This window comes from Bombina bombina, chromosome 1, assembly GCF_027579735.1.
Source record: "Bombina bombina isolate aBomBom1 chromosome 1, aBomBom1.pri, whole genome shotgun sequence".
Lineage (NCBI taxonomy): Eukaryota > Metazoa > Chordata > Amphibia > Anura > Bombinatoridae > Bombina > Bombina bombina.
This window is the reverse complement of record NC_069499.1, coordinates 921,805,093-921,829,778: the sequence shown is the minus strand read 5'-3', so window position 1 is coordinate 921,829,778 and position 24,686 is coordinate 921,805,093.

Genomic DNA, 24,686 nt, shown 5'->3' with positions numbered 1-24,686 from the left:
CACATTTTACAAATATGGGTCATACAGTAAGCCAGCTTCGCTTTCAAGTGATTGACCATATCCCCCATCATAGAAGAGGGGGTAATAGGGAACTAAAATTAAAACAGAAAGAAGTATGGTGGATTAAACGTCTGAACACATTACATCCATATGGTCTGAATAGAGATTATGATTTGTATTTGTTTTTATAATGGTTTTAAATGATGGAACATATTCTGGTACCACTAGAGGTCACTGTGTTGTTGAAATTTACAAACCTGGATAGGTATGGGTTAAACCAATTAACACTGAGAATTGAAGCATGATTGGTCCAGATACCCTTTTTAAAGTCAGTTTGTTTGATTGTAACTTATGCATGATTAAGGACTATGTAGGTCCGAAACGTCGCTTTTTACTGGTTGCTAAACCTCAAATAAAGATTTTTCACCTTTAAAAGAAGATTGTGTGCTGTGGTGCTGTTACCTTGTTTTTTACATGGACTATATACATATATACATATATATATATATATATATATATACACATATATATATATATATATATATATATATATATATACACATATATATACAAAAAAAAGAGAAAAATTAAATGTATAAAAAGCACATTTTTCTGGGGGGGGGGGGGGAGGGGGGCCCTTCGTGGATTCTTGCACCGGGGCCCTGAGGTTTCTAGTTACGCCTCTTCCTGTGTGTGCTGAATAAAATCCCCTGAAGCAGGATAAAACAGAGCGCAGGGCTGTCAGATGTGTTATTGCATAGTCTCCCTGCACAGCCCCTGCGCAGTGCACACTGTCTGTGTAAAAAAAACCTGAAGCTTTCTTTAAAGCTTGTGAAGCCAGAAGTGGCAGGCCAAGTAAAATATCAGAGAGGCAAAGGCAAAGGATGGTGAGAACAGTCAAAAACAGCCCACAGACCACCTCCAAAGACCTGTACTGGGAATCTTGTTGAGGGTCTCATGGATTCCACTCAATATCAGCAGATACTTGAGAATAATGTTGAGGAATCAGTCACAAACTTTAGTTGAAGTTACCCCAGGGGCTGGATATTTCAACAAGACGATGATCAAAACACTGCTGGTTCAAATGGGTGGGGCCATTTGAGGGGTGTGACTTTCTCAAAGGGGTGTGGCTTTTAAAGGGGGTGTGGCTTTTTAAAAGGGGCATGTCTTTTCAAAGGGGCGTGGCTTTCTCATAGGGGCGGGGTCTTGTGCGCCACCATCCTAAAAATTCACCAGCCGCCACTGCATTAATAGCTTTTAACTCCTGACTAGTAAACCATAGTGATATTTTTCCACCCTTGTATTTGTATCATGCATGCTGTGAAGTTTAAAAAGTGTAGAACCCCACTTAATATCCAGACTATTCATGGAATAATTACAACTATAATTATAACTAGGAATAGTCTACATATTAAGGCCCAGATTACAAGTGGAGCGCAAAATACTGATTTCGTTTAAGTGATATTTGCACATAAATGTGTGCTGGTATTACGAGTTAGGTGCAAGGCGAACGCGACCTCGCATTGCACGGAAGCATTGCGCTCATGAGAGCACCCTTCCATAGGCTCCAATGGGTGCCTCGTTCTTACGCTGTGAGACATGGCATGAGAACAAGCGCAGCAAAGGGGGTAAGTCGCAGAGCAATGGGCAGCAAATGTAAATATTTATGTATATGATTATAACACATAAATATAAATGTATATAAGCATATACATTTATATTTACAGGGAACACACAATTCCCATAGACCGCAATGTAAAGGCACTTTTCAGTATCGTTTTTTTCTAACACCCCACAGCTGACAACTTTAGCCCCAAAAAACTGCTTATTTTAAAAAAAGGAAACTATCAATAAATTTTGGGGGCAATTTGGGGGACATTTAGAAAATTAACAGAGGTCTGACCTCTGGTTAATTTTCGGAGTGCCAATTGCTACTGTGAGCTTGCAGTAGCAATAAACAGCCACTTGCAATGGCTGAATTTTTTATTGCACGCCTGCAAATGGGCAAATTTGCTCATTTGCGGGAGCACGATAAATTAGCACTCCATTTGTAATTTAGCCCTAAGTGCAGTTTTAAAACTTTTACTGATTGGTGGAGCTAACCTAACCAGATGGCCCAGCTAACTGGAATTTGCCTCCTTTTCCGGATGGCTGGTCCAGGCCTGGTTAAAACCTAAATTCTCATTCATATCAACAGATACATACAGTATTTGATCCCTTATGGCAAAAATAAATATTGTTTTCTGTTTTTTTTTCACAGAGCCTCCACTGGGCGTGTAGTTACCTGAACCAGCAACATCTCCACCATGCGTTACAGCCAATCATAAGGTAGCCCATGTGGGATCTGCAAAGAGGCCTCCTACCATCCCTGGTATTATATATATCTCCTCATGGCTTCCTCTTACCTGACACCTGACTACATACTGATAAACTTCAGTGTAATAGACAATGATAGATAAAGAAAATTGTAAGCAATGAGACAAAAAAACTAAAATGAAATGAAGACACTGTACTCTATGGTGGGAGTACTACACTGTACACAACATCGTTAAAGTAAATACAGAAAAAGGGGCAGATTAAAAGGCAAAGGACAGGAAGGCCAAAAAACTGGGACAGTTGCCAACTATAGTATGATCTTTAAAAACACAACAAATTGAGGCTAGCAGATGCGGCAAGGCGATCAGTATTACTATGTCAATCAGCTGCAATAAGGATGTGAATGAGACCTCAATATTTCAAATGAGAGGTTTTATGATATATTTTTATGGTGAGGGAGTAATAAAGGTCTCTTAATAATCTCCAGTTCCCCAAAAGGCTAAGATGTATTTGTCATTGTTATGACAATCACCTGGCAGCAGGAAAGACACAAGACCACTCATTTGAAAGAGCAGGATTGGTGATTTCAAATACAGGCAGGCCCATTTATCAAGCTCCGTACGGAGCTTGAAGGGCCGTGTTTCTGGCGAGTCTTCCTGCTGGCGGCCGATTGGCCGCGAGTCAGCAGGGGGCGGCGTTGCACCAGCAGCTCTTGTGAGCTGCTGGTGCAATGTTAAATGCGGAGACCGTATTGCTCTCCGCATTTAGCGAGGTCTTGCGGACCTGATCCGCAGTGTCGGATCAGGTCCGCAAGCCCTTTGATAAATGGGCCCCAGGGTCTCAAGCTTATTAATGTATTGAGGGGGCAGCAATGGGGATACCTAAGCCCCAATGTAATTTGATAACGTTCTGTCAGGTGATTATTGTTGTCATAGTGATAAGGTGATAGCTACCTGAGCATTTGACCTTTGAAACAACAGCCTCTACTCTTTCAAAAAAGGGTCAGGTTTTAGTGTTTATTATGGGGTGTTAAGGTTCATGTTATCAGAATTCTGCAGAGTGCACTTCAGCCATTTTGTAGGAGCTAGAAACACAATCATTATTAGAGTTGGAATGTAAGTTTTTTTTTTATTATAAAACTATGTAACATTTTACGGGGAACAACAATTTGGGTTAAATTTCATTTAAGTTGGCCTTTTTGTTTAATGCTTAGGGCTAGATTTATCAACCCTGAGGCGTACAGGGGTGCGTATACGCGCCCCTGTACGCCTCAGCTCGCCTGTGGCGGGGCGCAATTACCCGCAGGTAATTAACATTGCACGCGAGCGCAAAATTGCGCACAGCCAATCACGCGCGGGCAGGAGCTGTCAATCTCCTCGGTCGGACTCGACCGAGGAGATTGAATTTCGCCAGAATAGATGTGGCGAAGATGTTAGGGAAGCAGCGGTCTGGTGACCGCTGCTTGATAAATCGCGGCGAGCAAGTTCTTGTGAGAACTTGCTGCCGCAAGGGCTTGATAAATCTAGCCCTAAGCAGTGTTTTTCAGGTACTTGTAACTTTGGATTTTGTGAACAAATGTGTTTGAAATTTGAGAGTTTTGTGGGCACCCTCAGTGCCCAATTTTAAAGATTGCATATTTCTTTTAAAGGGACATGAAACCCAAAATATTTCTTTCATTATTTTGGTAGAACATACAGTTTTAAACAACTTTCCACTTTACTTCTATTGTCAAATTTGCTTCATTTTCTTGGTATCATTTGCTGAAGGAGCAGCAATGCACTACTGGTTTCTCACTGAACACATGGGTGAGCCAATGGCCATCAGTATATATATGCAGCCACCAATCAGCAGTTAGAACCTAACGGCTAGATTATGAGTTGTGCGTTAGGGTAAAAAAGCAGTGTTAAGAGGTCCTAACGCTGCTTTTTTAAGCCCGCTGGTATTACGAGTCTTGAAGGTTTAGGGTCACCGCACACTTTTTTGGCCTTACCGCAAAACGACTTACGTAATCTTCGTAAACCCTTTTTTCTATGGGACTTCCATAGCGCCGGTATTACGAGTCTGTCCTGGGAGGCCAAAAAGTGAGCGGTACATCCTCTCCTGTCAAAAGTTCTACCGCATTTAAAAGTCAGTAGGAAAGAGTTTTATGGTACAACGCCGTAACATAAAACTCAGAACTAAAGTGCTAAAAAGTACACTAACACCCATAAACTACCTATTAACCCCTAAACCGAGGCCCTCCCGCATCGCAAACACTAAAATAAAATTATTAACCCCTAATCTACCGCTCCGGACATCGCCGACACCTACATTATATTTATTAACCCTTAATCTGCTGCCGCCAATATCGCAGCCACCTACCTACACTTATTAACCCCTAATTTGCCAACCCCCAATGTCGCCGCCACTATAATAAACATATTAACCCCTAAACCACCGCACTCGCGCCTCACAATATTAGTTAAATATTATTAACCCCTAATCTGCCGTCCCTAACATCGACGCCACCTACCTACATTTATTAACCCCTAATCTGCCGCCCCCAACGTCGCCACCACTATATTAAAGTTATTAACCCCTAAATCTAAGTCTAACCCTAACACCCCCTAACTTAAATAAAATTTAAATAAGTCTAAATAAAATTCCTATCATTAACTAAATTATTCCTATTTAAAACTAAATACTTACCTATAAAATAAAGCCTAAGCTAGATACAATATAACTAATAGTTACATTGTAGCTAGCATTGGGTTTATTTTTATTTTACAGGCAAGTTTGTATTTATTTTAACTAGGTACAATAGTTACTAAATAGTTATTAACTATTTAATAACTACCTAGCAAAAATAAATACAAAAGTACCTGTAAAATAAAACCTAACCTAAGTTGCACTAACACCTAACACTACACTATAATTAAATACAATTAAATAAATTAAATTAATTAATTAAATTAGCTAAAGTACAAACCCCCCCCCCACTAAATTAGAGAAAATAATAAACAAATTACAAGATATTTAAACTAATTACACCTAATCTAATAGCCCTATCAAAATAAAAAGCCCCCCAAAATAAAAAAAACCCTAGCCTAAACTAAACTACCAATAGCCCTTAAAAGGGCCTTTTGTGGGGCATGGCCCCAAAGTAATCAGCTCTTTTACCTGAAAAAAAATACAAACAACCCCCCCAACAGTAAAACCCACCACCCACACAACCAACCCCCCAAATAAAATACTAACTAAAAAAACCTAAGCTCCCCATTGCCCTGAAAAGGGGATTTGGATGGGCATTGCCCTTAAAAGGGCAGTTAGCTCTTTTGCGGACCAAAGCCTAACCTAAAAATAAAACCCACCCAATACACCCTTAAAAAAACCTAACACTAACCCCCTGAAGATCGACTTACCAGGAGAAGTCTTCATCTAAGCCGGGACAAAGTCCTCAACGAAGCCAAGAGAAATCTTCATTCAAGCTGGGCGAAGTGGTCCTCCAGACGGGCAGAAGTTTTCATCCAGATGGCATCTTCTATCTTCATCCATCCGGGCGCGGTGCGGGTCCATCTTCAAGACATCTGGCGCGGAGCATCCTCTTCAATCAATGACTTCTTACTAAATGACGGTTCCTTTAAGTGACATCATCCAAGATGGCGTCCCTTAGATTCCGATTGGCTGATAAAATTCTATCAGCCAATCGGAATTAAGGTAGAAAATATCCTATTGGCTGATGCAATCAGCCAATATTATTGAAGTTCAATCCTATTGGCTGATCCAATCAGCCAATAGGATTGAGCTCTCATTCTATTGGCTGATTGGAACAGCCAATAGAATGCGAGCTCAATCCTATTGGCTGATTGCATCAGCCAATAGGATTTTTTCTACCTTAATTCTGATTGGCTGATAGAATTCTATTAGCCAATCGGAATCTAAGGGACGCCATCTTCGATGATGTCCCTTAAAGGTACCTTCATTCAGTAAGAAGACTCCGGATGAAGAGGATGCTCCATGACGGATGTCTTGAAGATGGACCCGCTCCGCGTCGGATGGATGAAGATTGAAGATGCAGTCTGGATGAAGACTTCTGCCCATCTGGAGGACCACTTTGCCCGGCTTGGCTGAAGACTTCTCCTGGCTTTGTTAAAGACTTCGGCCCAGCTTGGATGAAGACTTCTCCCGGTAAGTCGATCTTCAGGGGGTTAGTGTTAGGTTTTTTTAAGGGTGTATTGGGTGGGTTTTATTTTTAGGTTAGGGACTTTGGGCTGCAATAGAGCTAACTGCCCTTTTAAGGACAATGCCCATACAAATGCCCCTTTCAGGGCAATGGGGAGCTTAGGTTTTTTTAGATAGTAATTTATTTGGGGGGGTTGGTTGTGTGGGTGGTGGGTTTTACTGTTGGGGGGGTTGTTTGTATTTTTTTTCAGGTAAAAGAGCTGATTACTTTGGGGCAATGCCCCACAAAAAGCCCTTTTAAGGGCTATTGGTAGTTTAGTTTAGGCTAGGGTTTTTTTTTATTTTGGGGGGCATTTTTTATTTTAATAGGTTAATTAGTTTAAATATCTGTAATTTGTTTATTATTTTCTGTAATTTAGGGGGGGTTGTACTTTAGCTAATTTAATTTAGGTAATTGTATTTAATTTATTTAATTTATTTAATTATAGTGTAGTGTTAGGTGTTATTGTAACTTAGGTTAGGTTTTATTTTACAGGTAAATTTGTAGTTATTAAATAGTTAATAACTATTTAATAACTATTCTACCTAAATAAAATAAATACAAACTTGCCTGGAAAATAAAAATAAACCCTAAGCTAGATACAATGTAACTATTAGCTATATTGTAGCTAGCTTAGGGTTTATTTTAAAGGTATTTAGTTTTAAATAGGAATAATTTAGTTAATAATAGTAATTTTATTTAGATTTATTTAAATGATATTTAAGTTAGTGGGTGTTAGGGTTAGGGTTAGACTTAGGTTTAGGGGTTAATAAATTTAGTATAGTGGCGGCGACGTTGGGGGCGGCAGATTAAGGGTTAATAAATGTAGGTAGGTTGTGGCGACATTGGGGGTGGCAGATTATGGGGAAAATGTGCACAAGCACGTACAACCAGCTCACCGCTGACTTAAGCAGCGCTGGTATTGTAGTGTGAGGTAATGAGCAAAACTTTGCTCAATGCTCATGTGACGAATCAAACCTTCTCAGCCTCACAATAGAGGGGTGTGGGCATGAAGGGGTTAATGGCACACAGCTCTGGTTCCCTTATCCTTGCAACTCTGCAAAAGGACCTTAAAAGAGACACCACATTAGCCCCCAAATCTTGTCCACGCTGCTCTAATTAACAATTTCCCTGCTGCCACCACCAAAACTTTTAAATTAGAGGGGAGTTTTGGGGAACCCCTAAAAATTCAGACTATTTAACAATTAGGTAACGTGCCTTTAACCTTGTCTCAACAGGAGTGTGAATTCGGATATTAAAGCCCAAAAGACAGAATGAGATTTTCTACGTGTTTAATAATAAAAATATCAATACAGGTTACACAGTGCAAAATTATAAAGACATTCCAAATAACATACAATTGCAAAGCTACAGTTCTTTAAAAAGAATAGGGGACATAAAAAATAGAAACACAATATCTTACTTATTACCAAGTTCCTTTAGATATATGGAGAGCTGCCATTCCAGATGTTTAGTGGTTTGGTCCCCAGGGTAGTTCTGCCTAAAAAGTCTCTCTCTTGCATACTTGAACCAATTTTTCTTTGTCTTGTCAAAGACAACGCCCGGGTTATAATTTACAACGAGTTCAACAAATGCAAAGAGGTCTTAGCTACCACTATCAGTCTCCAAGGGGAGGAGCGTTCTGCATTCCTACACACAGTTACACTACTAAGGAGGGGGGTTTCAGCTTACAGCTTTTCTGAAAGCAGTTTTCACACACACAGGGAAAAACAATTCACATGAACCTTTTCCAAGCTGAGAACACAATACCACCTCTGCGGGGTAGCCACTCCAGGTATCAACTACTCCACATGATTGTATCATGACAGCTAACTTCTTGTCTTTTAACGCTGGGTTTCTGAAAACTCGTAATACCAGCGCTGCAGGTAAGTGAGCAGTGAGGGAAAACTGCTCGTTAGCACCGCACAGCCTCTAAAGCAAAACTCGTAATCTAGGTGTAAGTTCTTTGCTGCACCTACACTTTCCTAGACAAACCTTTCAGCAAAGAATAACAAGAAGAGAAGGAAGCAAATTAAATAATAGAAGTAAATTGGAAAGTTGTTTAAAAATTGTATGCACTGTCTAATTATGACTTTACTGTCCCTTTAAGGTTTAATGCAGTCAATCTACTATGTTGTAATATTATTTTTTTTACATTTATGTGAGTTTAAAATGTATTAAGCTAATACATTTTATTTTTTACAAAAGAGTGGTGAACTCTCTCTCAATTTGGGATATAAATGTGAGAAGAAATCTCAGCTTTCGTTTCTTATGTATTGCTTTACAATGCAAATGAATTGGTTGAGAATTTTTGGAGTTATTGACACAATGAAAAATATATTGTTCTGCTGCACACTACTTCTTGCTAAGTAATATTTCAAATCTAATATTTAGCAGTAACACACAGGAAACTGTATTACACTTTTTATATCTAAGTGTAAAATGTATTTTTGGTTTACATTTTTTAACGTGTGAGAGACAAGCAAACACTGCAATCCATAGAAAGCATTTCTAATATCTGAATATATATATTAAACACTTAATCCCATTATTTTGGAAACTGTGTGCTGTGTGATTGTTATTATGTAATACCGTGTACTGAATTCCGCTACTAAAATATGCACAGGTGTTCCCACCCCCACCCAGAACTTGTCTTTTACCCCAATTTGTCCTGCTGGGACCCAACTGACAGATTGACAAGTTCATTTTCCTGCTCTCTCAGCCGCATCTATCCTAGCATCTTATTGTGCTGTTCCTCTTCCAAAAATACTTCCAGACCTTGTCTAACAACCCATAAATAATGACACTAACTGTGCAGAGCCAAATACAGAGAAAATCATGTAAATATCCAGACATGCACGGTTTTGCAGATATGGGCATGGAAATAGACAAGGACACACTGAAAGACAGGCACATAGTTCCAAGAAGAAGATACAAAGTTATAGAGGTGCTCACACAGAGACAGACAGGGATGCACATAATTATACATATATTGCTTAAAATATGAACGCGTGTATGAACACATATAACACTATTTACTTATGCCGTGCATATCATAGTGTTTATATGCTGGAAAAAAAAACGAATTCTAAAGTCTGAGAAAGATGAATGAATGGGTATAAAAGAACAGAAGTCTGTAGCACATATGTAGGCAAGGATGGGTTTAAAATAGGAGAAAGCTGTTGCACATAGGTAGCACTGAATAGATATAAAATAAGGAGAGATCTGTTTCACATATGTAAGAGTGAATGGATATAAAAGAATTCAAGATCTGTTGCACATACGTATGAATGAATAGATTAACAAGAGGAGACATCTGTAGCACACAAGTAGGAGTGTATGAATAAATAAGAGGAGATATCTGTAGCATACATGTAGGAGTGAATGGGTTTACAAAAGGTGAGATCTGTAGCACACAATTAGGGGTAAATAGAAAAGAGAGGACATTTGTAGCACACAAGTAGGAATAAATAGAAAAGAGAGGACATTTGTAGCACATAAGTAGGAGTAAATAGAAAAGAGAAAAGATTTGTAGCACACAATTAGGAGTATATGGAAAAGAGAAGAGATCTGTAGCACACACATAGGAGTAAATAGAAAAGAGATCTGTAGTACACAAGTAGGAGTAAATAGAAAAGAGAAGAGATTTGTAGCAAACATATTAGGAGTAAATAGAAAAGAGATCTGTAGTACACAAGTAGAAGTACATAGAAAACAGAAGATATTTGTAGCATGCAAGTAGGAGTAAATAGAAAAAAGAAGAGATCTGTAGCATACAAGTATGAATAAATAGAAAAGAGAAGAGATTTGTAGCACACAAGTAGGAGTAAAAAGAAAAGAGAAGAGATATGTAGCACACAGGTAGGAGTAAATAGAAAAGAGTAGAGATTTGTAGCATACAAGTAGGAGTAAATAGAAAAGAGAATAGATCTGTAGCACACAAGTAGGAGTAAATAGAAAAGATAAGAGATTTGTAGCACACAAGTAGGAGTAAAAATAGAAAAGAGAAGAGATTTGTAGCACACAATTAGGAGTATATGGAAAAGAGAAGAGATCTGTAGCACACAAGTATGAGTAAATAGAGAAGAGATTTGCAGCACACATAGTAGGAGTAAATAGAAAAGAGAAGTGATCTGTAGCACACAAGTAGGGGTAAATAGAAAAGAGAAGAGATCTGAAGCACCCAAGTAGGAATAAATAGAAAAGATAAGAGATTTGTAGCACACAAGTAGGAGTAAATAGAAAAGAGAAGATATTTGTAGCATACAAGTAGGAATAAATAGAAAAAAGAAGAGATTTGTAGCACACAGGTAGGAGTAAATAGAAAAAAGAAGAGATCTGTAGCCCACAGGTAGGAGTAAATAGAAAAGAGAAGACATCTGTAGCACACAAGTAGGAGTAGATAGAAAAAATAAGAGATTTGTAGCACACAAGTAGGAGAAAATAGAAAACGTAAGAGATCTGTAGTACACAAATAGTTGTAAATGAATATAAAAGAGGAGAGGTCTGTTGCACGCAAGTAAGAGAGAATTGATAGAAAAGAGAAAAGATCTGTAGCACACAAGTAGGAATAAATAGAAAAGAGAAGAGATCTGTAGCACATAAGTATGAGTAAATAGAAAAGAGTAGAAATCTGTAGCACACAAGTAGGAGTAAATACAAAAGAGAAGAGATTTGTAGCGCACAAGTAGGAGTAAATAAAAAAGAGAAGAGATCTGTAGCACACAAGTAGGAGTAAATAGAAAGAGAAGACATATCTAGCACACAGGTAGGAGTAAATAAAAAAGAGAAGAAATATGTAGCACACAAGTAGGAATAAATAGAAAAGAGAAAAGATTTGTAGCACACAAGTAGGAGTAAAAAGAAACGATAATAAATCTGTAGCACACAGGTAGGAGTAAATAGAAAAGAGAAGAGATTTGTAGCACACAATTAGGAGTATATGGAAAAGAGAAGAGATCTGTAGCACACAAGTAGGAGTAAATAGAAAAGAGATCTGTAGTACACAAGTATAAGTAAATAGAGAATAGATTTGTAGCACACATAGTAGGAGTAAATAGAAAAGAGAAGAGATCTGTAGCACTCAAGTAGGAATAAATAGAAAAGAGAAGAGATAAGTAGCACACAAGTAGGAGTAAATAGAAAAGAGAAGAGATCTGTAGCACACAGGTAGGAGTAAATAGAAAAGAGAAGAGATATGTAGCACACAAGTAGGGGTAAATACAAAAGAGAAGAGATCTTTAGCACCCATGTAGGAATAAATAGAAAAGATAAGAGATTTGTAGCAGACAAGTAGGAGTAAATAGAAAAGAGAAAATATTTGTAGCATACAAGTAGGAATAAATAGAAAAAAAGAAGAGATTTGTAGCACACAAGTAGGAGTAAATAGAAAAGAGAAGAGATCTGTAGCCCACAGGTAGGAGTGAATAGAAAAGAGAAGAGATCTGTAGCACACAAGTAGGAGTAAATAGAAAAGATAAGAGATTTGTAGCACACAAGTAGGAGTAAATAGAACACGAAAGAGATCTGTAGTACACAAATAGGTGTAAATGGATATAAAAGAGGAGAGGTCTGTTGCACGCAAGTAAGAGTGAATTGATAGAAAAGAAAAAAGATCTGTAGCACACAAGTAGGAGTAAATAGAAAAGAGAAGACATCTGTAGCACACAAGTAGGAGTAAATAGAAAAGAGAAGAGATCTGTAGCACACAAGTAGGAGTAAATAGAAATGAGAAGACATATGTAGCACACAAGTAGGAATAAATAGAAAAGAGAAGAGATTTGTAGCACAAATAGCAGGAGTAAATAGAAAAGAGAAGAGATCTGTAGCACACAAGTAGAAGTAAATAGAAAAGAGAAGAGATTGTAGCACACACATTGGAGTAAATAGAAAAGAGATCTGTAGCACACAAGTAGGAGTAAATAGAAAAGAGAAGCGATTTGTAGCACACATAGTAGGAGTAAGTAGAAAAGAGATCTGTAGTACACAAGTAGAAGTAATTAGAAAAGAGAAGAGATTGTAGCACACACATAGGAGTAAATAGAAAAGAGATCTGTGGTACACAAGTAGAAGTAAATAAAAGAGAAGAGATTTGTGGTGCAAATAGTAGGAGTAAATACAAAAGAGAAGAGATCTTTAGCACCCATGTAGGAATAAATAGAAAAGATAAGAGATTTGTAGCAGACAAGTAGGAGTAAATAGAAAAGAGAAGATATTTGTAGCATACAAGTAGGAATAAATAGAAAAAAGAAGAGATTTGTAGCACACAAGTAGGAGTAAATAGAAAAGAGAAGAGATCTGTAGCCCACAGGTAGGAGTGAATAGAAAAGAGAAGAGATCTGTAGCACACAAGTAGGAGTAAATAGAAAAGATAAGAGATTTGTAGCACACAAGTAGGAGTAAATAGAACACGAAAGAGATCTGTAGTACACAAATAGGTGTAAATGGATATAAAAGAGGAGAGGTCTGTTGCACGCAAGTAAGAGTGAATTGATAGAAAAGAAAAAAGATCTGTAGCACACAAGTAGGAGTAAATAGAAAAGAGAAGACATCTGTAGCACACAAGTAGGAGTAAATAGAAAAGAGAAGAGATCTGTAGCACACAAGTAGGAGTAAATAGAAATGAGAAGACATATGTAGCACACAAGTAGGAATAAATAGAAAAGAGAAGAGATTTGTAGCACAAATAGCAGGAGTAAATAGAAAAGAGAAGAGATCTGTAGCACACAAGTAGGAGTAAATAGAAAAGAGAAGAGATTGTAGCACACACATTGGAGTAAATAGAAAAGAGATCTGTAGCACACAAGTAGGAGTAAATAGAAAAGAGAAGCGATTTGTAGCACACATAGTAGGAGTAAGTAGAAAAGAGATCTGTAGTACACAAGTAGAAGTAATTAGAAAAGAGAAGAGATTGTAGCACACACATAGGAGTAAATAGAAAAGAGATCTGTGGTACACAAGTAGAAGTAAATAAAAGAGAAGAGATTTGTGGTGCAAATAGTAGGAGTAAATAGAAAAGAGAAGAGATCTGTAGCACACAAGTAGGAGTAAATAGAAAAGAGAAGAGATTTGTAGCGCAAATAGTAGGAGTTAATAGAAAAGAGAAGAGATCTGTAGCACACAAGTAGGAGTAAATAGAAAAGAGAAGAGATTGTAGCACACACATAGGAGTAAATAGAAAAGAGATCTGTGGTACACAAGTAGAAGTAAATAGAAAAGAGAAGAGATTTGTAGCGCAAATAGTAGGAGTAAATAGAAAAGAGAAGAGATCTGTAGCACAGAAGTAGAAGTACAAGCATACAAGTAGGAGTAAATAGAAAAGAGAAGAGATATGTAGCATACAAGTAGGAATCAATTGAAAAGAGAAGAGATTTGTAGCACACAAGTAGGAGTAAATAGAAAAGAGAAGAGATTGTAGCACACACATAGGAGTAAATAGAAAAGAGATCTGTGGTACACAAGTAGAAGTAAATAGAAAAGAGAAGAGATTTGTAGCGCAAATAGTAGGAGTAAATATAAAAGAGAAGAGATCTGTAGCACACAAATAGGAGTAAATAGAAAAGAGAAGAGATTGTAGCACACACATAGGAGCAAATAGAAAAGAGATCTGTAGTACACAAGTAGGAGTAAATAGAAAAGAGAAGATATTTGTAGCACACATAGTAGGAGTAAATAGAAAAGAGATCTGTAGTACACAAGTAGAAGTAAATAGAAAAGAGAAGAGATTTGTAGCGCAAATAGTAGGAGTAAATAGAAAAGAGAAGAGATCTGTAGCACACAAGTAGGAGTAAAAAGAAAAGAGAAGAGATTGAAGCACACACATAGGAGTAAATAGAAAAGAGATCTGTAGTACACAAGTAGGAGTAAATAGAAAAGAGAAGAGATTTGTAGTACACATAGTAGGAGTAAATAGAAAAGAGATCTGTAGTACACAAGTAGAAGTAATTAGAAAAGAGAAGAAATTTGTAGCGCAAATAATAGGAGTAAATAGAAAAGAGAAGAGATCTGTAGCACACAAGAAGGAGTAAATAGGAAAGAGAAGAGATTGTAGCACCCAAGTAGGAATAAATAGGAGAGAAGAGATTTGTAGCACACAAGTAGGAGTAAATAGAAAAGAGAACAGATTTGTAGCATACAAGTAGAAGTAAATAGAAAAGAGAAGAGATATGTAGCATACAAGTAGGAATCAAATGAAAAGAGAAGATATTTGTAGCACACAAGTAGGAGTAAAAAGAAAAAAGAAAAGATCTGTAGCACACAGGTAGGAGTAACTATAAAAGATAAGAGATTTGTAGCACACAAGTAGGAGTAAAAATAGAAAAGAGAAGAGATTTGTAGCACACAATTAGGAGTATATGGAAAAGAGAAGAGATCTGTAGCACACAAGTAGGATTACATAAAATAAATCTGTAGTACACAAGTATGAGTAAATAGAGAAGATATTTGTAGCATACAAGTAGGAATAAATAGAAAAAAGAAGAGATTTGTAGCACACAAGTAGGAGTAAATAGAAAATAGAAAAGATCTGTAGCCCACAGGTAGGAGTAAATAGAAAAGAGAAGAGATATGTAACACACAAGTAGGAGTAAATAGAAAAGATAAGAGACTTGTAGCACACAAGTAGGAGTAAATAGAAAACGAAAGAGATCTGTAGTACACAAATAGGTGTATTTGGATATAAAAGAGGAGAGGTCTGTTGCACGCAAGTAAGAGTGAATTGAAAGAAAAGAAAAAATATCTGTAGCACACAAATAGGATTAAATAGAAAAGAGAAGAGATCTGTAGCACATCAGTAGGAGTAAATAGAAAAGAGAAGACATCTGTAGCACACAAGTAGGAGTAAATAGAAAATAGAAGAAATCTGTAGCACACAAGTAGGAGTAAATAGAAATGAGAAGACATATGTAGCACACAGGTAGGAGTAAATAGAAAAGAGAAGAGATTATAGCACACAAGTAGGAATACAAAGGGAAAAGATTTGTAGCACACATAGTAGGAGTAAATAGAAAAGAGATGTGTGTTACACAAGTAGAAGTAAATAGAAGAGAGAAGAGATTTGTAGCACAAATAGTAGGAGTAAATAGAAAAGAGAAGAGATCTGTAGCACACAAGTAGGAGTAAATAGAAAAGAGAATATATTTTTAGCACACAAGTAGGAGTAAAAAGAGAAGAGATCTGTAGCACACAGGTAGGAATAAATAGGAGAGAAGAGATTTGTAGCACACAAGTAGGAGTAAATAGAAAAGAGAAGAGATCTGTAGCACACAAGTAGGAATAAATAGAAAATAAGAGATTTGTATCACACAAGTAGGAGTTACTAGAAAAGATAAGAGATTTGTAGCATACAAGTAGGAGTAAATAGAAAAGAGAAGAGATCTGTAGCATACAAGTAGGAGTAAAAAGAAAAGAGAAGAGATCTGTAGCACACAGGTAGGAGTAAATAGAAAAGAGAATAGATCTGTAGCACACTAGTAGGAATAAATAGAAAAGATAAGAGATTTGTATCACACAATTAGGAGTATATGAAAAAGAGAAGAGATCTGTAGCACACAAGTAGGAGTAAATAGAAAATAGATCTGTAGTACACAAGTATGAGTAAATAGAGAAGAGACCTGTAGCACACAAGTAGGAATAAATAGAAAAGAGAAGAGATATGTAGCACACAGGTAGGAGTAAATAGAAAAGAGAAGAGATCTGTAGCACACAAGTAGGAGTAAATACAAAACAGAAGAGATATTTAGCACCCAAGTAGGAATAAATAGAAAAGATAAGAGATTTGTAGAACACAAGTAGGAGTAAATAGAAAAGAGAAGATATTTGTAGCATACAAGTAGGAATAAATAGAAAAAGAAGAAATTTGTAGCACACAAGTAGGAGTAAAAAGAAAAAAGAAAAGATCTGTAGCACACAGGTAGGAGTAACTATAAAAGATAAGAGATTTGTAGCACACAAGTAGGAGTAAAAATAGAAAAGAGAAGAGATTTGTAGCACACAATTAGGAGTATATGGAAAAGAGAAGAGATCTGTAGCACACAAGTAGGATTACATAAAATAAATCTGTAGTACACAAGTATGAGTAAATAGAGAAGATATTTGTAGCATACAAGTAGGAATAAATAGAAAAAAGAAGAGATTTGTAGCACACAAGTAGGAGTAAATAGAAAATAGAAAAGATCTGTAGCCCACAGGTAGGAGTAAATAGAAAAGAGAAGAGATATGTAACACACAAGTAGGAGTAAATAGAAAAGATAAGAGACTTGTAGCACACAAGTAGGAGTAAATAGAAAACGAAAGAGATCTGTAGTACACAAATAGGTGTATTTGGATATAAAAGAGGAGAGGTCTGTTGCACGCAAGTAAGAGTGAATTGAAAGAAAAGAAAAAATATCTGTAGCACACAAATAGGATTAAATAGAAAAGAGAAGAGATCTGTAGCACATCAGTAGGAGTAAATAGAAAAGAGAAGACATCTGTAGCACACAAGTAGGAGTAAATAGAAAATAGAAGAAATCTGTAGCACACAAGTAGGAGTAAATAGAAATGAGAAGACATATGTAGCACACAGGTAGGAGTAAATAGAAAAGAGAAGAGATTATAGCACACAAGTAGGAATACAAAGGGAAAAGATTTGTAGCACACATAGTAGGAGTAAATAGAAAAGAGATGTGTGTTACACAAGTAGAAGTAAATAGAAGAGAGAAGAGATTTGTAGCACAAATAGTAGGAGTAAATAGAAAAGAGAAGAGATCTGTAGCACACAAGTAGGAGTAAATAGAAAAGAGAATATATTTTTAGCACACAAGTAGGAGTAAAAAGAGAAGAGATCTGTAGCACACAGGTAGGAATAAATAGGAGAGAAGAGATTTGTAGCACACAAGTAGGAGTAAATAGAAAAGAGAAGAGATCTGTAGCACACAAGTAGGAATAAATAGAAAATAAGAGATTTGTATCACACAAGTAGGAGTTACTAGAAAAGATAAGAGATTTGTAGCATACAAGTAGGAGTAAATAGAAAAGAGAAGAGATCTGTAGCATACAAGTAGGAGTAAAAAGAAAAGAGAAGAGATCTGTAGCACACAGGTAGGAGTAAATAGAAAAGAGAATAGATCTGTAGCACACTAGTAGGAATAAATAGAAAAGATAAGAGATTTGTATCACACAATTAGGAGTATATGAAAAAGAGAAGAGATCTGTAGCACACAAGTAGGAGTAAATAGAAAATAGATCTGTAGTACACAAGTATGAGTAAATAGAGAAGAGACCTGTAGCACACAAGTAGGAATAAATAGAAAAGAGAAGAGATATGTAGCACACAGGTAGGAGTAAATAGAAAAGAGAAGAGATCTGTAGCACACAAGTAGGAGTAAATACAAAACAGAAGAGATATTTAGCACCCAAGTAGGAATAAATAGAAAAGATAAGAGATTTGTAGAACACAAGTAGGAGTAAATAGAAAAGAGAAGATATTTGTAGCATACAAGTAGGAATAAATAGAAAAAGAAGAAATTTGTAGCACACAAGTAGGAGTAAATAGAAAAAAGAAGACATCTGTAGCCCACAGGTAGGAGTAAATAGAAAATAGAAGACATTTGTAGAATACAAGTAGGAGTAAATAGAAAACGAAAGAGATCTGTAGTACACAAATAGGTTTAAATGGATATAAAAGAGGAGAGGTCTGTTGCACGCAAGTAAGAGTGAATTGATAGAAAAGAGAAAAGATCTGTAGCACACAAGTAGGAGTAAATAGAAAAGAGAAGACATCTGTATAGCACACAAGTAGGAGTAATTAGAAAAGAGATAAGATCTGTAGCACACAAGTAGGAGTAAATAGTAAAGAGAAGAGATCTGTAGCACACAAGTAGGAATAAATAGAAAAGAGAAAAGATTTGTAGCACACAAGTAGGAGTAAAAAGAAAAGAGAAGAGATCTGTAGCACACAGGTAGGAGTAAATAGAAAAGAGAAGAGATCTGTAGCACACATGTAGGAGTAAAATAGAAAAGAGAAGAGATCTGTAGAACACATGTAGGAGTAAATAGAAAAGAGAAGAGATCTTTAGCACACAAATAGGTGTAAATGGATGTAAAAGAGGAGAGGTATGTAGCACACAAGTAGGAATAAAAAGAAAAGAGAAGATATCTGTAGCAAACATGAAGGAGTAAATAGAAAAGAGAAGAGATCTGTAGAACACAAATAGGTATAAATGGATATAAAAGAGGAGAGGTCTGTAGCACACAAGTAGGAGTATAGGTACATTGATTAGACCAGAAATTAGATTAAAAAAGATTTGCTGCAGGATTATATATTTTGCTTCACTACATGTCCATACGGATCAAACCCTAGGCGTATTGATATAATATTCTAAAAATAATGCAGCAAATAAACTCAACTTGTAATTCATGCATATTACAATGAATAACTGAGCATCACACATGAGAACCATATTAAAGTGTGTATATTTGTGAACAAATTAGAGAAAACTTGTATTTTTTTTTTACAAGGAAACCACTTGAACATCTGTAATTTGCCATTAAAAATATATATATTTTATGTATAGAATTTTTTTTTTAAATGACTCCCTTTTATGCTAGTTATTAATAAATATTGTTGGAAGAAAACTGTGAGGAAGAACTAGTGCCATAAAGTGTACTGCTGTCTTGCCTCTTTTTACCACTTTGCTTAAAATGGAGTTCTATAGCAGGGAGATGTAGAATGTTTGTAGGTGCAGATTTGAATGGCTGAAATACATCAGCATCTTTTTAAACAGTGATTCTATGCCTTGGGTATGAGCTTCCGACAATATCATACATTGTTTTTTTTAGCAGACTAATAATATTTCTAGCAAATAACTTTAGTTTGCAGAAATACTATAATATGGAAAACTGCCACCATATCAAATGCCAAATAATTAAATATATATCTATACACACACACACACATATAAATATATATATGTGCTTGAGTGGTGCAATACACCAAATGGTTTTGAGGGTGAGACTGTCAAGGGATACCAGGTAGGTACAGTTGGTACATCTGGTTTGGGAAAAGCTGTCAGTGGTATAGCAGACACAGGGTATTTAGCAGGCACAGGATACCCAGTGAGTATTGTTGGTGAGACTGTCATGGGATACCAGACAGCTTCAGGAAGAATCACACAGGATACCAGGTAGGTACGGCACACACAGCTGGCTTGATGAAAGCTGTCACTGGTACAACAGACATAGGATACTCAGCAGGCACAGGATACCCAGCTGGTTCTGTTGGTGAGACTGTCATGGGATACCAGGTAGGTACAGCAGGCACAGCTGATTTGAGGAAAGCTGTCACTAGTATAGCAGACACAGGATACTCAGCAGGCACAGGATACCCAGTGGGTATTGTTGGTGAGACTGTCATGGGATACCAGACAGCTTCAGGAACAAGGTGAGCGTACACAGGTATCAAGTAAGTATGCTTGTTTTTCAGGAACCACGTGAGCCTACGCAGGTACAAGGTAAGTATGCTTGGTCTCTGGAGCAAGGTGAGCATACACAGGTATCCGATATAATTTGCTTCTATTCTAAATTGTTCTTCATTCTCTTAGTATCTTTTGTTGAAAATCAGGGATGTACGCTCTAGAGCATGCATGTGTCTGGAACACTATATGGCAGCAGTTTTGCAATAATGTTATCCATTTGCACGAACACTAGATGGCAGCACTATATCCTGCCATGTAGACTTCTAGACATCTACATAGGTATCTCTTCAACAAAGAATAGCATGGGGATGAAACAAATTTGATAATAGAAAGAAATTGGAAACATTTTTTTTTTAAATGATATGTTCTGTCTGATTCACAAAATATTTTTTGGGGGTTTCATATCCCTTTAAACGTTAATCAGTAATACCACCTTGGGATCTTCCTCCATTTATGAATTCTTTGTTTAACCTTTTAAACCTTTGTGAAATGTATAAGTATGGCTTCTTAATTTGAAAACTGACATTTGATTGCAATCACAACAACCAGAATGTATTTAAGCTCTAGGCCAGCTTGGTCTCTGAGTTTAATATTTCTAAGTATATTATCTTACTAAATGAAATTAAGGAAACATCTCTACAGACTAGATTTTGTTTCATGCTCCTACATATGCAATACCATATCAAACTAGATAGATCAGGCTTCAGAGCCTACAAGCAAATGGATGTCACTGCTCCTGTTGGGGTTAGAGAACCCTCAGCCAAGGCTATTTAGCTTCATGGGCTTTACAAGCAGATGCTACACCCGAAGAGATTTGTCAAATGGCTCTGGAATTCCTCTTACACCTTTGTTTCACTAAGCTCTGTGTAATAATTTACTTCAGATATCCTTGGTCAAAAATGTTATCATCTGTTGTCTCATAATAAAGGTTTTCTACTTATTTGGCAGCATTTTTTCTGCCCTTTTTCTGTATTTTCGGAGATAATGCGTTCTACTTAACTCATTGATGAATATTATCCAGGGAAGCCAGGATAGCTAGTAATTTTAGAGATTTCTGTATTTTGGCTGATATCCCTACATACTATTAACAAGGTTTCCTTCCTAACTCTTTTTTTTGGCCGTTCTTTTCTGGACATAAGTAAAAGGGACCTTGGTTAATACAGTCACATTTAAAGTGTTAGCGTGAAAATACATTAGTTTTGTTTGCTCCCCAAAGGGGGAGGAGTGGTCTCATTGGTAACAATGATCTAAGAAGTATATGAGCCAAGATATAAAAAAATAGGACATTTTGTGGTTAATTTTTTTTTTCTGTTGGAATATCAATGGAATAAAATATTCAATGAAGTCTTGTGAGACACGCTTTAGAACATTCTTTTCAGTATTATAATGGCAAAGATATATAGTAACAATAAGTGATTGCTAAAAAATTGTTTACCTAGAGCAGGGATGGGGATCCTTGGCCCTCCAGATGTTTCAGAACTACATTTCCCATGATGCTCAACTGGACTTCAGAGTGCCTAAGCAGCATGGGTAATGTAGTTCTGAAACATCAGGAGTGCCAAAGTTCCCCATTCCTGACCTACAGGGTCTAGCGCCTCAGAAAATACTATCATGTTTTCTAATCTTTTATAACACTATACATTTTTGTGGTTTACACAAATGCCTATGAACACAATTCATATTAAATGGGAGCTGCAAAAACCTCACATATTTAGATCAGAGAAAATGTTCAATTACATTTTAAAAATGTGACAGGTTTTTTTTCTTGAATTTTATATAACAATGCAACTAATATAGCTGAACACTTATCAGTTGTGCCTGTATAAATGTATTCTATTACATGTGCCTTGATACTGTAAAATACCATCAAATGTTAAATTATGTCTGTTTCAAATTGTTTCTTTATGCTTAACATCAAATATAAAAATTAATGAGAAATGTGACATTGTATTTGCAAAGAAAAACAAATCTCTGAACTGCTGCCTGTCTGTTTAGGTTAGGGTCCAAATCACCATAGTGTTGACAGCTTTAACCCCTTAGTGACCACAGGGCTATTTTTAAATTTCTGCTGTGTTTGTGTTTAGCTGTAATTTTCCTCTTACTCATTTACTGTACCCACACATAATATATACAGTTTTTCTCACCATTAAATGGACTTTCTAAAGATACCATTATTTTCATCATATCTTATAATTTACTCTAAAAAATGTTATAAAATATGATGAAAAGATGGAAAAAAACACACTTTTTCTAACTTTGACCCCCAAAATCTTACACATCTACAACCACCAAAAAACACCAATGCTAAATAGTTTCTAAATTTTGTCCTGAGTTTATAAATACCCAATGTTTACATGTTCTTTGCTTTTTTTTTGCAAATTATCAGGCAATAAGTACAAGTAGCACTTTCCTATTTCCAAACCATTTTTTTTCAAAATTAGCGATAGTTGGTTATAACACTGATATCTGTCAGGAATCCCTGAATATCCCATCACATATACTGTATATATCATTTTTTTTTAGTAGACAACCCAAAGTATTGATCTAGGCCCATTTGGGTATATTTCATGCCACAATTTCACCACCAAATGCGATCAAATAAAAATAATCGTTAACTTTTTCACTAACTTTAGGTTTCTCATTTAAATTATTTACAAACAACTTGTGCAATTATGGCACAAATGATTGTAAATGCTTCTCTGGGGTCCCCTTTGTTCAGAAATACAGACATATATGGCTTTGGCATTGCTTTTTGGTAATTAAAAGGTCACTAAACGCCGCTGCACACCACACTTGTATTATGCCCAGCAGTTAAGGGGTTAATTAGGTAGCTTGCAGGGCTAATTTTAGCTTTAGTCTAGAGATCAGCCTCCCACCTGACATATCCCACCCCCTGATCCCTCCTTGACCCCCCTCAAACAGCTCTCTTCCCTCCCCCACCTCACAATTTTCACCCCCATCTAAAGTACTGGCAGAAAGTCTGCCAGTACTAAAATAAAAGGCTTTTGTTTTTTATTTATAATTTTTAATTTTTTTATTTATTCTGCAGTGTTGGATCTCCCCTTAGCCACCAACCTCCCTGATCCCCCCCCCCCCAAACAGCTCTCTAACCCTCCCTCTACCTATTTGCCGCCATCTTGGGTACTGGCAGCCAATCAGAATTCAAGAGACGCCATCTTGGATGATGTCACTTATAGAAACCTTAATTCTTCAGTCGCCGTGGAAAGAAGAGGATGCTCCGCGCAGGATTTCTTGAAGATGGAGCCTCTCCGCGCCGGATGGATGAAGATAGAAGATGCCGTCTGGATGAAGACTTCTGCCGGCTTGGATGAAGACTTTGGCCCGCTTGGATGAAGACTTCTGCCGGCGTCGATGAGGACTTCTGCCGCTTCGTTGAGGATGGATGTCAGGTCTTCAAAAACTGTAAGTGGATCTTCGGGGGTTAGTGTTAGGTTTTTTAAAGGTTTATTGGGTGGGTTTTATTTTTAGATTAAGGCTTTTGGGCACAGAAAAAGAGCTAAATGCCATTTTAAGGGCAATGCCCTTTTCAGGGCAATGGGGAGCTTAGGTTTTTTAGATATGATTTTATTTGGGGGGTTTGGTTGTGTGGGTGGTAGGTTTTACTGTTGGGGGGTTGATTGTATTTTTTTTTACAGGTAAAAGAGCTGATTTCTTTGGGACAATGCCCCGCAAAGGCCCTTTTAAGGGCTATTGGTAGTTTAGTTTAGGCTAGGGTTTTTTTATTTTGGGGGGGGCTTTTTTATTTTGATAGGGCTATTAGATTAGATGTAATTAGTTTAAATATCTGATAATTTATTTTTTATTTTGTGTAATTTAGTGTTTTTTTTTTTGTAATTTAGTTAATTGTATTTAATTAATTTAATTTATTTAATTGTAGTGCAATGTTAGTTGTTAGTGTAAGACAGGTTAGGTTTTATTTTACAGGTAAATTTGTATTTATTTTAACTAGGTAGCTACTAAATAGTTAATAACTATTTACTAACTATTCTACCTAGTTAAAATAAATACGAACTTACCTGCGAAATAAAAATAAAACCTAAGATAGATACAATATAACTATTAGTTATATTGTAGCTAGCTTAGGGTTTATTTTTTAGGTAAGTATTTAGTTTTAAATAGGAATTAGATAGTTAATGATAGGAATTTTTTATTAGATTTATTTTAATTATATTAAAGTTAGTGGGTGTTAGGGTTAGACATACAGGCCCATTTATCAAAGGGCTTGCGGACCTGATCCGACACTGCGGATCAGGTCCGCAAGACCTCGCTAAATGCGGAGAGCAATACGCTCTCCGCATTTAACATTGCACCAGCAGCTCACAAGAGCTGCTGGTGCAACGCCGCCCCCTGCTGACTCGCGGCCAATCGGCCGCCAGCAGGGAGCTGTCAATCAACCCGATCGTATTCGATCGGGTTGATGTCTGGCGATTCCTGTCCGCCTGTTCAGAGCAGGCGGACAGGGTTATGGAGCAGCGGTCTTTAGACCGCTGCTTCATAAGTTGTGTTTCTGGCGAGTCTGAAGACTCGCCAGAAACACGGCCCTTCAAGCTCCATACGGAGCTTGATAAATGGGCCTGTTAGGGTTAGGTTTAGGGGTTTATAACTTTAGTATAGTGGCGGCGACGTTGGGGGTGGCAGATTAGGGGTTAATAACAGTAATGTGGGTTGCAGCGATGTTAGGGACAGCAGATTAG